The 17,500-nt window shown below is 39.1% G+C and overlaps 1 protein-coding gene across 2 annotated transcripts in view; it reads right to left on the bottom strand.

Annotated features, from left to right (window-relative positions):
• Positions 1-8,977, bottom strand: part of LOC138026042 (cyclic GMP-AMP synthase-like receptor) — a 51,077-nt gene extending 42,100 nt beyond the window's left edge. For both annotated transcript variants that reach the window (XM_068873222.1, XM_068873221.1), the window contains exons 1-2: positions 8,702-8,977; positions 8,342-8,436 (exon numbers count right to left, since the gene is read on the bottom strand). The gene's annotated coding sequence lies outside the window, so the exon portion shown is untranslated. The remainder of the gene's footprint in view (positions 1-8,341; positions 8,437-8,701) is intronic.
• Positions 8,978-17,500: the final 8,523 nt, after the last annotated feature.

The following is a 17,500-nucleotide window of genomic DNA, read 5'->3' on the forward strand; positions in this document are numbered from 1 at the left end:
TGAGCCACCATACAGCAGTGAGCTGCATTCTTCCTGATCAAAACTAGTTGAAGAATTAGAGGTGCAGCTGGCAAATAATGAGAATATATTAATTAAAACTTGACACACTTTTTACTTATAATATAGATGTAAGATCTTTTCTTGAAGTTTGCGGAATGAGCAACAACGCGAGAAAGAATTTCAGCAACTTTGCAAGATACATTTGCAGACAATATGAGGGTCTTATTCAAAGCATGCCTGTGTGAATGCGATATTTTTCGAGTTAATTCACTACTCGTAATATATGTACTTTGCTTAAACAATGTCCTTTAAAGGCTCCAAACTTTGAACATAAATCACTCTGTACACGGAGAAATGCAAAAGAAAGCTTTTATTCTGATGTATTGTATAGATTGTGACAAATATCATCAACGGATTACCTTGTTTGATGCTCTCATAATCGGCCTTATTCGAAAAGGAACATCATGCATTACTCTTGAAAATTACACACTCCAAGTCAGTACTTAATCCTTTCAATGAACTCCAGTATCTTTCAAATCTTGCCCATTTGTAATGAATCGGTGGAAAGATTCATCCTCCGCCATTTTGAATAACACGTGAGAGACCGGACGACAGACCGGACTGGAAACTAGTGAGCCCTTTTCATTTTGGTCAGCAGTCAGTGGTAACCAGTCCAACTCCAATCTCGTACCCAGAGTCCTCGGGCTTTTTGGCCAGCGGGTGAGCGCCCGTAGAGACTCTGGGATAATCGACTCCATTTTCCCAGAAAACGTGGGTTCCGGTCTTATTAGGTACGCTTGAGTTTAACCGGAAACAGAAAAGAGAAAACCGTAAACAGTAGAAATGGCGGGTTGAAAGTGTTCGAGAAACAAGAATTTTAGCCTTACACACAAAGAAACTGGAGAAATGATCATTGGCTTGCTGTAAGAGCAAGTGAAGATGAAACCTCTGACGCTTTCGGTGAGTGTATTTTTAGTGTTTCAGCGTACATTCCATCGTTCAGAATGCCATCGTGCAAGCAACACGATCGACAATTTTTTTGTGGAAACGACACAAATGTCCTCTTCTTCTTCAATTTGATGTTTCTGTAATTCTGAATGGCTTCGACAAGACCTTATTCCACGGATTTCTCCTCAAAGAGACTGATGTAATGTTTTCCCACGGTACTTTTGCAATAGCAACAGTAATCACTTTTTAGCAGCGCGGGAAAATTCCCGTGCGGTATAAGACATAATTCAAACCTCGTCGTTTTATTATTTTTGTGATTTATATATTTCTGAGGTAGAAAAAATCAAACAGCACTGAAACTAGTTTTAGATTTTGAATCTCCCTCCAAATTCTGGGGCTTCCGAATTACTTACCGACTTCCTGTCGGACTGTCATTGTTACGCAAGCGGCCAATCAAAAATATAGTTCAAGTCGATTATCCCAGAGTCTCTCCGGGCGCTCACCCGCTGGCCAAGAAGCCCGAGGACTCTGGGTACGAGATTGGTCCAACTCTTACAGACTTTGGGCGGTTTTATTCAAACGTTTATGTATCTACGATCACACTTTTTGCACGGTGACGATTTTTTGGCTAGGTTTACTCTTTAAATCCTGATCCAGGCAAGGAAATGCTAACAACAACGCAAGTAAAAAGGTAAGCGTTAACTTTAAGCGAATAACGCTTGATTTGATGCCTTATTTTCTTGAAAATGAGGAACGGTTTACCTGTATTTAGAATTCACATTTTCACATCTTCGAGTCAATATGTGAAGCAAGGATAGTCAATTTGGCTTAAATGCTATAGCCCTGTAAAAAAATTCGTAAACCTGTAATGAAGAATAATGAAGTTTTAGAGCAATTGGTGAAGCAAATGATTTGGAAAACAAGTGCTCATACCGCAAGTTATATGTATACGATTGACAAATTAATGATTCCTTCTCGTACAAATGCTAAATGCTGTCACTTCAACTATTGTAATAAATGCAGAAAATGCCTGGCAAAGCTATTATTGACGTTTGTAAGTAAAGAGATCCAAATTTATGAGTTTACTCTTACACCATTTAGTTGTAATAGAAAAAATCAGTAATTTAGAGGAATTACTACATGCATCATTGAAGTATAATAATACTGTATATGCTGTATTTTTTTTAAGTTGCCATGAAAGAGCAGAAAAAGACACGTCCTGAAAAAAATCTTTGATGGGACAGCAAGGAAAGGTCCTTCACAGCAGACAAAAATGCTTATCAACCAATTCTGTCTCCTCCACCAGTTATGGTTTGATGTATTTAAGGATCTCTCTTTGCAGACTTGTTATAGTTCTGTGGTTTATCTGAAATGTTTAACAGCTTTTTTCATATTTAATTTTAAAACAAGAACCCAATCCAAAGATTTTGACATGAATTAAATGTTTAGGTACTGCTTTGAACTCCGTATTCTACTTTTTGCCTGTGAGCTATTTACTGTTAATAGCTTGACTGTAATGGATTTTTTGTAGTTTCCACCACGTTTCTGATTTGCTGGAATATTATTTTACAGGAGCAGGATATATATATTATATATTTTTAGTTTTTGCAGTTGCTGAAATGTAATGATCTGTACATAAATTAATTAATACCCATTGAAGCTGAATGTGAAACTGTGCTACTTGTTTGTATGTTGATTAAAGGACCTTCAGAAAACTGACCAGTGAATTGACTGATTGTAGTCCAAGACTAGGAAGAATCACAGCTGTTCACTGAATATATGGGACAGGATGGGAATTGTGTGAAAGTCATTTCATTCCCATACCAGATGCAGCATACATGTACCTAGACAATAATGTGGAGATTGTATGCATGGAAGTTTACCATTTCATTGATTGCCATATCATTATTATGGGCCAGCATGATATGGGAATTGTAAGGGACGTTACCAAATCCCCATAGCATTCCCATACCATATACCAGTGTGCCTGGATAATGTTGGAATTGGATGGAGTGCTGCCAAGTATGTAGCATTCCCAAAGTGAGGGGTCAGAGATCATGTTGTATTGGTATGGGGCTGAGCCATATCATTCCTATACTAGATCATATGGGGTATCTATGGAGTACTACAATGTACCAAATACGTAGCAATCCCATTCCCATAGTTTAAGACAATAGAGTTATAACTAAATGAAGACAGACTGCCAATTATGGGTTTGAAACTGAATTTTTTTTTTAAGAAAAAGTTCAACAAATGTATTGTCAGTGCAATAGTGGTTTGATTTTCAGGTTCAGTACTGTAGTTTCAACAAGTCTGGAAAGTAATATTGTTACACATTTGACAGACGTACAGCAATCTTTGTGCACCCATGTATTAACTTGACTTTTCATGGCAACTTAGTGCTTTAGCTCGATGACAATTTTGGTTATGAATTAATTTTGAGACTTAACAATAGTCATATGCTTATTTCTTTTCTGTTGGAATTGTTAAGCTTTTCAATAAAGTACACAAAAGAATAATATTGGTCAGCATCACTTTGTAAGGTAGCATTAAAGGGGAAAATAATTATTTTGAGTAAAGACTAGCAATTACCTCAAGGGAAATGAAAGTGATTACTTTTTGAGAACAGGGGTTCAAGTTATTGGAATTGACTGTAATTTGCACCAGGAAACACCAGGAAAGCAGCAGTGTTTGATTTGTAAAAATATTGCTAGATTTTTTACGAATTTACTAATAAGAAGCCAGTGCAAGATTTGGATCTTTTTGTAAAAGTTACATATACAATATTTGGTTCTTTCTGCAGTTTAGTACTGGAGTGCAGATTATGTTAAACAAAATAAAACAAAACAACTCCAAAAATACAATGCTTTGTTGTTATACCCGAATAAAACCCCTATACTACGAAAATCACCGAACTGTGGAATGGGCTCAAATTTTTGTATCGTCGCCACACCCACTTTTTGTTGCTGCCCCTCCCATTTTCGTCGAAGAATTCAGTTGGTATTTAAAGTAACAAACTGAGCCTTACCGGGGTGGCAGACCGTAGTTTTCTCAACAGCAAAATTTCTTTATTCCCTTGGGTCCCGACATGACTGCCAGGTCAAATCACAGTCACACCTCCTTCGTGTTGACAAACTTCAAAAACACATTCTCGGAGCGAAAGCGTTGAAAGATGCGCGAATGAAAGCCGTAGCATACAAACTTCTGCGCATTCATGCCGCTTTTATTAGTTAATAGCACTTGTACTCAGTAGACTGTTCACAATCGTATTAACTGCGGCAGGTTAGTTTTGTAGGTTGCAGGTTGAAATTTACTGTGACTGTTACATGAATAGCTAACCTTAGGCCTAATTAGGCCTAAAAACGTTTCTTTAGGCCTCCTTAGGCCTAAAAACGTTTCTTTAGGCCTAATTAGGCCTAAGGTTAGCTATTCATGTAACAGTCACAGTAAATTTCAACCTGCAACCTGCAACCTGCAAAACTAACCTGCCGTATTAACTGTCTATATCAAGCCGTCAAGGAATTAACATTAATTATGCAAATAAAATTTTCATTCCCCTGTGGTCTCCCGACACGACTGTTTCTCTCAGATGCTAATAATTAAATTTCACTGGCTTCAGTAAGTCCAGCCACAAAATATTCGAAGCACAGTATCCAACGAGAACAAAATTTATTTTTATGTTAATTCCTTGAAAGCCCGAGTCAATGCAGGCCCCAGGGGAATAAAAAAAATTGCGGTTGACAAACTATGGGAACAAATGTTATTTGCATAATTAATGTTAATTCCTTCACGGCTTGATAAAGACAGTTGCGATTGCGAACGGCCTACTGCGTAAAAGTGCTATTAACTAATAAAAGCAGCATGAATACGCAAAAGTTTGTTTACTACGGCTTTCATTCTCGCATCTTTCAACGCTTTCGCCCCGTGAATGTGATTTTGAAGTTTGTCAACACGGAGGAGGTGTGACTGTGATTTGACGTGACTGAGATAATGCAGCCATGTCGGGACCCAGGGGAATAAAGAAATTTTGCGGTTGACAAAACTACGGTCTGCTACCCCGGTAAGGCTCAGTTTGTTACTTTAAATACCAACTAAATTCTTCGACGAAAATGGGCGGGGCAGCAACAAAAAGTGGGTGTGGCGACGATATGAAAATTTGAGCCCATTCCACAGTTCGGTGATTTTCGTAGTATCTGTAAGTTTATCATTGGTAATCTTGTAAGATTCTGGAACAAGATCTTGGAAGATGTTAGCCAAGATAGTTCAACACCTTACAAGATCTTAGATAAGATCTTGGGTAGAATCTTACAAGATTCTCACAAGATCTTATCTAAGATTGTACAAGATTCTTACAAGATCCTTGTCTAAGATCTTATAAGACTCTTACAAGATTCTTGCAAGATCTTATCTAAGATCTTGACTAAGATCTCACACAATTCTTACAAGATTCTTACAAGATCTTATAAGATTCTTACAACATTCTTACAAGATCTTATCTAAGATCTTGACTAAGATCTTATAAGATTCTTGTAAGATTCTTACAAGATCTTGTAAGAATCATGTTAAGAATCTTACAAGATCTTGTAAGAATCTTGCAAGATCTTGTAAGATCTTAACAAGAATCTTACAAGATCTTGTAAGAATCTTAATTAAGAATCTTGGTAAGATCTTAATAAGAAACTTATTAAGAATCTTGGTAAGATCTTAATAAGATTTCCACCTGGGGTTACCTCGGATCACACCAAGTTCCTCTGGCTTGAAAAACGACCCTAGACAAAGCAAACTGCTAATGAACATTAAAAATGCGTAGCCGGAGAAAAACTACGCTCAGAAGGATCACCTGTAAATTCTATGTGACAACGTTCTGTCCAAGATTTCTGGATCTGACGAGACCTTCAGCCACTCAGAAAAGCAATTTCCAGTCTGTCCCACCATTAAGGGTGGCTGGTTGCTTAACAGACTGTTGACTTTCTCATCTGGCCAGACATACCAAAACTATTGGTTACCTCGGGAAGGGTCCTTGGCTTGTCTGGCTGGACCACATTTCGGAAAGGCTGGACAGATGGGGAGGTAGCACAACCCCATTGGGTACCACGACCGCGGAAGCACCTACCGCTACCTTTCCGGAAAAACTGCCTCAAGCGGAATAAGAGTTAAACCTTGGTCTGACTTGAGAATGGATATTTGCAAATTTCCTTCTTATTAATAATGAACTTTATTTAAGTGACAAATTCTTTACTACCGGGACACTCATACTGACTGAAAACAAACGTAGTTGTAGTTTTTTTTAATTCTGCTATTATCCTAACTCTCTTAGCAGTTTCTACACCAAATAGAAATTCATTAGCAGGACTAGAAGAACTGAATGAACCTCAGGTATATTCATTGTAAAATATAGTTTCAAGGCATCCCTACACCTCTGATTCAACTCATAGTTAGCAGTCATAGCCAAAACCAAACCATCTAATCATGAAGTTAAAACTTGTTTATGGGTTAGAGTTTAAAGTGGTACTATGATCAAAAAATCATTTCCTTTTTTTCTTCAGATTTTGAAAGCGTGTTCGCTTAACACCTAACTGGGAAAATTTTGAGCTTTGAGTTTTATCCAAAGGCTGTTTATTTTGAGTGTAAGTTTTGGATTTCATGGTCCGCCATTACTCACGTTCAAATCTGAACGATTGGACCTCAGAGGGTTGGATCTAGAGAAAATGACGTCATTTACTCACTAGCTTAAAATTTCAGCGTGTAAACGCAATATGCAAAACACGGGTTGAAAAGTCTAAAAGCCCAAAACTCCCGTGCTGCATCTTAATTAGGCCGCGCACACACGCATTGCATTCTTAAACTAGTGAGTGTTTGACATCATTTTCTACTCGACCCAGCTCTCTCAAGATTTTAAAGTTAGTAATGGCGGACCAATAAATAAGGAAATTCCAGCTAGAATAAACAGGTGTCTTTTTAAGATCAGAACTCAAAACTTGGGTGAGTTAGTCTTTAGTTAACATAGTTTTGAAATCCAAAGGAAAAACAAAATTTTTTTTTGGTCGTAGTACCACTTTAAAGCAACGAATCTGCAACGTCCGGTTGGCTATAAATGGAGGCTAACAATGTAGATTGTGTGGATCAAAAACTTAACACCATAAGCTTTACCAGGGATTTTATTTCAGATACTATGTTGTGTGCAGTGGCATTTCATTTTCTCACTTTGTTCCTGGTGGATTATCTACAGACATAATTTTATCAATAAGGGCACCTGAGCACTCACTCGAACTGCAAGAGCCTCAATGTACTTCACAATAACATGAAATGCCCTATTACTTCCTCTAACTTCAACAACCTGACAGGCATAACTAGTATCAAATTGATAGGCAGTGTAAGTCGGCAAAACTGCCATTAAGATGTTAAAGGCCGGCCAAAAAATGGCTTGATTCACCGAAGCCTGGTCAACAATCATTGAGGATAACAGACCGCTCTCCGGCTGGTGTTGAGGCTGTAGAGTGCCCACAGTGGTGGAGTCACTTGCCTCGAACATGATCTAACAGAAGGTAAAAGCAGCCTACTGCAGGCTCTGCTAACGTAGATGCAGACTCTGTCTAGACAGCATCATTCAGATCTTAAGTGGCAACTTAACCCTGAGCTGTTTGAATAGGCTTTACCCCACACTTTCTCATTAAGTATTGATTTGGTTACCACAGCTCTAAAAGCTCAGTTATCAAGGTTTGCCTCATGGCGACCTGACTCCAGGTCTGCTTTCATAGACGCCTTTACTAGGTCACAGGATTGCAGACCGCTCTCTGGCTAGCGCTAAGGCTGTTAAGCGCCTCGACTAGATAACACTACAAATGGTGAATGCCTTAACAAGGTCACTCACTTGTGATAAATGTGACTATAACATGGATCACTTATCCTTTGAAGTGTATCGTACAATGGAATTTGTACGGTTCAGGCTGCCAAACAGGCCCCACGTGGTACTAATGCGAATGCTTACACGAGGTCATTCTAGGTGAATTTCCATAAACGTGACTATTACATAGATCACTTCACCTTCGAAATTTATCGTACAACGGAATTAGTACGGTTAAAGCTGGTGAACAGGCGCCACATGGTGATAACGCGAATGCCTACACGAGGTCATTCCAGGTGAATTTGCCATAAACGTGACTATTACATATTTCACTTCACCTTTCATACGTCTTTTTACAAACTCCAGTAAAAGGATTTCCGTCCAACGACAAAAGGGCAATGTAAGAGGACGGTTCAAATGCTAAAATACCACAACTGGATACAACGAGTTTCTAAAATGGCGGACACACGTGTTCACCAATTCGAAATAAACACAAGTAACTTCACCTCCAACAAAGAAACGTAAAGGGGGAAAGGAAAAAACACTTACCTGAGACAGCCGTAAAACTAAAAAGTTTTGATAGAACAAGAAGCGATTAAAACCACGTCAATTCTCTTCAAGCGTTATGTCTTTACCGGAGGTTTCTTACGGTTTGTGAGATAAAAAAAAGTAATCAAAGTTAGTCGCAAACTCTCGTTTCCGTGCCACAATGCTAGCTGTAGAACTGAAAGTAGTGTTTTGCCTTTGTTTAGAATAAAGGGGGTAAAGGTTCGGAAGCCAACAAGCACCATAAGAAATTGAAAACATAAGAAATTGAAATTGAATACATAAGAAATTGAAAACATGAGAGAAACACTGCTTCGTTTTGCAATAACGTTTCTTGGAATGATGTTAATTTTCACAACTTACCTTTAGTACTTTGAAAAATCCAAGTGAATCGTCCAATTCCACCACTTTTCCGTATTGACAGAGGGGTTTAATTGTGATTCCAGCCAAGCAGACGGCAAAATACGCATAAACATCTACTTATTAGCATTTCCGTCGTCGGAGGGAGATGCATGAGTGAACCGACATGTGCGCTATTGAGTAGATGGGAAGCACAACCGATCGCGGAAACGTAAGGAAAATAGGAGAACTAATCGTTTGAAGAGCTGTGAGTAAACTAAGTGGGACTAAAATGTATGAAATGCCTACTTGACCTAACTGCATTGGGCTACATTGAAAGTCAGGCTTCTGGTTACAATTACCATAATATAGAACAACACTGCGAAAAGTGATATAATATGCAATTTTACACAATTGTTGTCTGCAAACATTAAATTAAAAGTTATTTTAGGAAAACAAAAGATGGGTTGAGGGATTATTTTGAGCCGTTGCTAAGGGAACTTTATTGTCAAACATTATTGAACCTGTTCTTACATCAATTTTCCTCTGTGCTCACAATCTGGGTGCATAAAACTGTAGGTTGGTATTATGGAGACTCTTTCACACTTTGAGGTGGTGCGTCACTTCAACACAAGCTTCCTGGTAGTTTTTTTTTTCTCATTATTATTATTTTTATTAGAATTAAATGTAACTAAGTTTTGTTGTCTTTTGACGGCCTCCAAATGGACCTTACATACAGGTAGCACTTAGCTGGGCAAGTTGAAGATAACAGATGAAATACCTATAGAAGAAATAGTCTAGAAATTTGTAATATGTCAAACCGACAAGCACGATTAATGTTGTCAGACGATTTGGAGCAAATAAGAGATCTTTATCATTTACGCCTCTAAGAATTTGTTGAGCATCATCTGTAGAATTGTGTGCCAAGAAGGCACAGCCGTCCGCAAATTGGGCTTCTTAAATCAGTTGGTGCAGGCACTTTGTCTTTGCGTTCAGACACCGGAGGTCAAAGAGGGGGCCGTCTAGTCGGTATCTGATGAAGACACCCTCCTTCATGTCCTGTTCAACATGAGCTTCAACAAGTTGCAAAAATAGCGGAGACACTTCACTTTCTTGGGGCGTAATTAATTTCCCTATTATCTCTCACACTGCAGCCCCCCCCCCCCCCCCACCCCCCGTTATCAGTGTTGCTAGCCAGACAAAAAAATGTTGGGAACTTAAGCAGTCAACATTGAAAGGGGGAGAGGGGAGAGGAAGTGGGAAAGGTTTAAATTCTAGATACGGCGGGCATTGGAAGCTAGAAAAGGTGTTTTTTAATGAAAGTGTCTCAACAATTTTGCAACTTGTTGTAGCATGCACGTGAAGAGGAGTTTAACAGGACTGAGGCAAGGACGCAATCCTATTTCACTCCGTTTGTAATGGCGAAGGCAGCTGACTGGCCGCCGCTGCAAAGAACTTGTCTTGTCATTCCGTCATGAAGCAACTGCATCTGCCTCACGAACTTGGGCAGGCAAATCTCTCCAGGACAGATGTTAGATATATGAAGACTGAGTGGAGGGCCATGTTCTGTTCTATGCACTTGTCGTGCACCTGTGTGCCAATTAATTACAGGCCGATCTCTTTACTGAGCCTCGTGTCGAGGATAGCTGAACGCTTTGTGTTTAATCAATTTTTGGAGTCTTTTGCTGACAAAATATATCATCTCCAGCATGGTTTTGTTAAGGGACGGTCAACTGTTATTGGACACGGTTCAACTTATAACTAAAGCAATTGACCAAGGGAAACAAATCGATATTGCTTTTCTTGACTTCAGGAAAGCATTTGACTCCGTGTCTCATCCTCACTTGCTATGTAAACCGGAGCAATAGACGGCATCAAAGGTCCTCTCCTTAAATGGTTTACTAGCTATAGCTATCTATATGACGGAGAGCAGCGTGTTGTTATCGATGGGAAAAGCTCAGAGTCGTTGCCAGTAACATCAGGAGTACCAAAAGGTTCTCTCCTTGGCCCTGCCTTATTTGTGGTGTTTATCAATGACATGCCACTCTTTCGGTGTCTAATGATACCACATTGGCACTTTTCGCTGACGATGCCAAGTGCCTTCACAGCATAAGATCTGTAAGTGATTGCAATCAGCTGCAAAGTGATATTGACACCCTGGTTGAGTGGAGCCACGCATGGAAAATGTCTTTCAACATTGAAAAATATGCTCACTCTGTACAGTGGCAAGAAAGCGTTAGCCTATTATCTTCTACTACAAGATGAATGGTCAAAAAATGAAACGAGTACAAATCCAGAAAGACCTTGGAATTATGATTACTAGTGATGCTCGCATCAAAGAGCACATTTACAGTCAGGTGAGTAAAGCCAGTAAGATGTTGGGATTTATAAGACGCACACTAAACAGTAGAAGCGATGAATTTATACCTAACTTCAGATCATTATATTTAGCTTCAGTGCGCTCTCAACAGGAATACGATTCTGAGATATGGAGCCCAAAGAGTGCCACATTAATTAAACTACCGGAGGAGGGGATTTAAGGGCGAGCTACTAGCTAACTGTTACCTGACTTGACCTATAACCAACGAATACAAAATCTCAAGCTCCTTTCATTGGTTTATCGAAGGGAAGTTAAAGATTTAACGACATTTTACAAGCTAAAGAGTGGGCACTTTAATCTATCTGCCAGTTAATATTTTTAATTCTGTTCTGACGAAAGGCTCAGGTCGTACACGAGCAACAAACTCAAGATAAACTCAGTTAAGGCGGAAATATTCAAGGGCACCTACTTTAATCGAATACCTTATGTGTGGAATAACCTGCCTGAAGAGATGAGAAAATGTGACTGTAGCCGGTTCCAACATTAAGAAAAACTCTGTAATGATTATTACAGCCATAAAACATTTAACTCTGACAATCCAAAGGCCTCATTGGTATAATGTTCTATTATATATATTTTACACTAGAATTTTTCCTTTTTGTTTAATTCTTTTTTTTTTTTGTAATGTATTTTAAGGTGGACTAGCTCGTATGGTTGGTCAGTTTTTTTTAGTCTTCCTCTTTGCGCCAATTTTTTCTTTCTTTACTTGTTAATGGTATCGTGGTTTTGTAATTTTCCTTTATTTACTGTACTTATTTTACTGATATATGTTGATTTCTTTCATTACGTTGTGCAACGAAAACAAGATAACATTAAATTAAATTTTAAAAAAAACTACGTCTACATGTCCCAGCACTCGGCAAAGTCCTATTAAATTGTGGCTGTTTTTACTTTGGTGGCATCATACACCACAAGCCTTTTCAGAGACATTACGCCAAGCCGGCTACTTCTGCTGGAAAGAGCTTACTGACAGAGGACAGCCACAACACCGGGTACTTCATTCCCTACTCTTCTCGAACAGTGTGTGGGTTCTTTAACCTATAAACATGGAAGATATGTGTAAGACGGGACCTACGGTTTAAAGTCCTCATTCTAGAAGACTTGAACGTCTAACCATTTGCGGATGTAATTACAAAGGCAGCACTTTCTCCTCAGTTATTTTAAGGCCCTGAGTGTTGGTCCGGCCGGAGTCGAACTCACGACCTCCCGCACGGCAGCCCGCTGCTCAACCAACTGAGCAGTGGTGCGCTCTCCTCTCCATGAATGCATGGCTTTTGCAGGACCTGCTGGAGGGCCGCTTGTTCAACTGTGGAAGGCCTGTTGAACTCTGTGGAGAAGTGTTAGGCCTAGCGATCCCTAAGTCCATCCTGGTCTTTGATCAGGCTTGATCCATCACAAGACAGCAGAGGGGTGCGCGCTGATCTAAAAGGGCTATAGAATGGGTTTCAGCAAAGTGCTAAACCACTTCAGCCTTTTTTTTGCCAACAAAGGTTTTACACTGTCCTACGTTCTGTGTGCACTCTTTGACGTAGATGGTGGATCTCTCTGCCACTCAGCATAAGCTTTGTTCTTGGCATCCAGTGCTGACGTGATGGATTCATGATTCTCGTCGAACCAGTCGTGGCATGACAGGGATTTTTGGTCCTAGCACAGCTTTAGCAGTGTTGATGACGTTATCCTTGAACTGTGCCCTGTTCTCCATGATGGTTCTTTCGAGGGGGTTTTCTCCATATAATTTCTCTTCCAAGGCATCATGGAAGTGGTGAAGGCAACGGGGGTGATTCAGTTTGGCTGTGTTAAACGATACCCTGACAGCTTTCGGTTTCTTGCTGTACTGTGGGGCAATGTGTAGATTGAGGATTGCCCTAACTAGCCTATGGTGTGTCTACATATGCATATAAACTAATCTTATCCTCTTGACATCAATGGGTTTGTTGAGCTAAGAACAAACGGCTGAAATGGTACATCTAATGTCCACAATGTTTTAAATTATGAAGAATCAGCAAAAATATGAAACAGCAGTTAACTGTTGACTTGACTGTCGCGAACTGGAATTATTTAGATATACAAGTGCGAGGATCACTTCTCTGTCTCGTCTGTAGCCAACACTTCAAATATTACATTTACATTATTTCATTCATTGAGTCCTTTCAGGGGATCACATGAGCCCAACAAATGTGAGTGCCTTCGTAGTTTAGTTGGTATAGCGCATTCCAGCGCGGCATGTTAGAGGTCACGGGTTCGACACCAGTAAATTTTTCAGGAGTCTATGACAGACATTTTTTGCTAAAATTGTCCAGACAAGTGCGAGGATCACTTCACTGTTTCGTCTATAACCTGCGCTTCAAATGTTACGTTTATTTCATTCAGTTTAATATATGCATGCAACGGATGGATTGACATGCAAACCTAATTGCGATTTTGAGACTCAAACCAATACGAGGATATGTGACTTCCCAACTTGTCGCCGACTTAATCTGTCATTGCATGATGAAACATGGACTCTGGAACGGACTGCAGACTGGGTATAAAAAATGAAATACGGACTGCGGACAAGGTAAAAACAAGGAGTGAGAGAAAAAGGAAGCCTGCTTTTTGCACGCATGAGATAACGGTATACCTCAAAGCTGCCTTAAATGTAATACTATAAAATACCTAAAATTACCCGGAAACGGAGTACTTTATACCCTATAGCTAATTGTGACAAAAAAAAAAAGCGATATACCTTAAATGAAGCCGCCGCGGATACCGTAAACTCAAAACCCCAAACCTGGTCTGAAAATTCCTTTCACAGCAAGGAAAAAGTCAAATGAATGAGTAATGAAGACTGCCAAAGTCGTGGTAAAAACCTGCAGGCGTTTCAGAATTAGCCCTTCGTTTGTGGAAGTAAAGTTGTAGGTCTAGGTAGAAATAAAACACAAATCTTTGGTGTCTGCTAAAATAGAACAAACAACATGTTTATTACCTCTTCGTGCGCGATTATAGTCCACCGTAACTACGATCCTGGGGCCCGTTTCTCGAAAGTCCCGTAGCTTCCGGGCCCTTTTCGGGTATCACAATTCTCTTTGTAACTTGAGAACGGAGAAGTTGTCAAACTGTACAATCATTTTACCTTTTGTCACCTTTGTTATCTTCTTGCTGTTTGTTACCTTGAAATCCAGTTTAAAGACTAGGGCCCAGTTGTTCGAAAGCCGATTAACTTAATCCAGGATTAGCGTAAACTTTTGTTTCATTTTTTCAACTTTTTGGTGAAAGTTTCTTTTGCTGATTTTTGTTTTTCAAGATTGGCTTCTTCTCTTGTCAAGTTGTGCTGAATATCAGCGTTGAACAACATTTGTCCTGGCACGTGAAATGTTCTCTTCTGCCCTCCCCCGACTCAAAAACGGGCGTGCATTTGTACAAAAACAGGTTGCTGCTCTTTGCACCTTCTCTAATCTATCACATCACACCGGGCTTTATATGTAACTTGAGCAAAAAGCTACAAAGTATTTAAGTGATAAACAAAACAAAAGAGCAAGGTGACACATTATAACACCAACCTACACATCACGCATGCGCACAGCTATTTCACGTGGTCAATTGGCAGCCATCGACAGCTGTTTTTCTTTTTTTGCTTTGGTTTTCCCTTTTATCTACATATATACAATGGGTTGTGTAGAGACTCAGGTGAATTAAGGCCTGGGCCCAGATCTATTTTATAAAAATAGGTGAGGGCGTGGTCTAACTATTTTTAGTATCACCCAACTTGTGGACTAATGGAAACCCTGCATTTTAATTGGCTGCGCTACTAGAGGACTATTAGTACTAGTCGTCAATTAGCTAAAAGCGTGACACTTTCTTTCGTTTCATACCTAAATAAATATTTCATCAGCTTGTATTTGCTAACTTTATTGTTACCTTTTCTGTCCGACTGGCTGGGTGATACTAAAACAATTAGACCCTTCGCCCTCAAGGGCGAGAGATTTTGGTTATGCCGTCATGTACGTCCATACGTCCGTTCGTCCGCCCGTACAAACTGCCGTGGTGGAGCTGGGGAGGCAGGACAGCCTTTGGAGACGGGAGTGTTCAGGCAATTTCCTTGGCGGGAATTCTCGTTGCAGCGTTGCATTTGGCAATCCGAGTTTTCCTGGCGGGAAATCATATTAGTGACGAGTAACGCGATAAAGAGCAGGAAAGAGCACGAGAGAATATGGGACGAAAGTTGAGAAATTTAACCGGAGAAATCCTCGAGAGAAGCCGAGGAAGGAGAAGAAAAGAAAATTCCAATGAAAATCAACGTAAAGCTGAGAGAGATAGAGCGAGAGACAAACACTTATTTACAATGGTTAGCTTTCAGGTAAGCTTAGTATTTTCCTTTTTTTAATAATAAGCTTTTATGCGTCGCTGCCTCACATATTTTTTAAAGCTAGTTAAAAAAGGAGGAAGGCCTGAAAACGTTTGCAATTCCGTGTTGACAGAGATTCTGATATATTTCAACAATGACATTTATAGGCTTTTTGCGTAAAATGGGAGTCCAGTTGTGAGCTGCTTTGTTTGACTGTGAAATTGCAGTCGAGTAAGCGAATTTTCTACACTTCAGGTTGACTTTTTAATTAATTAATTAATTAAGTAATTAATTAATTAATTAGTAAAGATCTTTGCTGTTGTTCTGAACTGAAGAGAGAGGGAGGAAAGATTGTCAGGCAAACGGAAAATGTTGTGAAACAGATTACTTTGCATATAATTTCAGTTTTGGTTGTTGATTAAAATTGTTAGTTATTGCTTGCAAGGCTTGTTTGTTTACTGTTGCCAGCTCAGAGGTCTTAGATCTGTTTGATCACTGTAAACTGTACACACTAACGACGATTCATTTTGTACTTTATGAAGGAGCTTAATTATTCAATGGACACTATATTGCTTCTGGGGTTAGAAACAGGAGCTCCGCTTTTAGGCTTAGCTAAATTTATATATTACATTTTATATAACACGAAATAACGTTGGGACATCGTTAGCAGCAATAAGATGTGAACCTTAACTGCTATATAGGATGACATATTATCACGTGACATGTCAAAAAAAAAATTAGCACAGAAATCTTCTCAGCTAAATGGCAACACTTTTTACCATTTTCTGGTGGCAGGATTTACCTGTATGATATTAACACTATTGGGTACATCCTTTCCGTGCTTAGACATTTCAAGATGATTTTAAATAAAAGTCTGAAAGATGAAATCACTTTCCACGGGAGACTGGGCACTAGTAAAAAATGCAGTATATTTCCAAAACGAAAGACATATTTAACAAAAGACAAGCACAGTTCGTTTTATTTTGCCATTTTGACTAATCTAATAGTAGCGAAGTGAAATAAATTTTAGCATAAACTGTTGCCGTTTTTTATTTTAAGTTTTGTGGGCGTAACAAGTCACGTGACCTCACTTGTATACGTCAGCCACATCATGACAAAAACTTTTGTGACGTTATTAGTCTGCAAAAGTCTTAGGTTGTTATTATAAGACCTTCAGAACTTAGACGACCCCTTTACTTTTTGGTGCACTTGTTTGGGGCCAGGTTTAGGCCCATGCCCTATACAATATAAATTTACTTGAGGAAAGCTCTACCGCCATTAGTTCACAACTTAAAAATAGAGCGTAAAAAAATTGACGTTATGGTATGTAAAAATGTTAGTTAGTAGTTTAAAACAGGTTCCTAAATAGAGACAACAATAGAAGGACCTTATAAAAAGCACTGATAATTCATGAAGTAAGCCAATCCAAAAATGCAATTTGAGTCACATGGATGTCACTGTAAACCCAATACAAACTGTAACTGTCTGAAAGCTCGGGAAGGGCTTGAAGAGGCGGCAGGGAGAAACTGGGGTTTATGAATTAATAATGAATTATTGCTCTCAAATAAGTATTCTGTATCAACGAGTCCCTAGTCCAGAAGGGGAGGTTCATGAAAGTGCATACTAGGCTACAGGTGTGTGTAATTTCAACTCTTAAATGTTGATGGTTCGCCATATCAATCCCTTCAAAGTTCATCAGGTGGCAGCGCGGAAAGGGCAGCTGAAAACTAAAGTTATTAAATTGCCATTTTCGAGTTTGAATTTTCAATCTATCCCGAGGTTCTCGTTTATTTTGAATTCTCTACTGTTGAAATTATTATGATATCCCAAGGGCACAGCTATTGATTCTGCAAACAGTATTCCACAGCCTAGATTCAACTTATTTGACAAAATAACATAGTTAAGGTTCATGAGAATAATCCATCGTTTTGAGCAAACGAAAATTTAATTAGTATTCCAGTCCTTTGAATTGAACCTGGAATCTGTTCCTTTGTGCATAAGCAACTTGAAACTAGCCTATTGCCTTTGGCTCGATTGAATCCTGATGATAACATTAACACTATTATTTGTTGACGGTGTAAACTGATAACACGACATTTTTTGGGGGAGAGCGATAACG

The sequence above is a fragment of the Montipora capricornis genome, chromosome 12, assembly GCF_036669925.1.
Source record: "Montipora capricornis isolate CH-2021 chromosome 12, ASM3666992v2, whole genome shotgun sequence".
NCBI lineage: Eukaryota > Metazoa > Cnidaria > Anthozoa > Scleractinia > Acroporidae > Montipora > Montipora capricornis.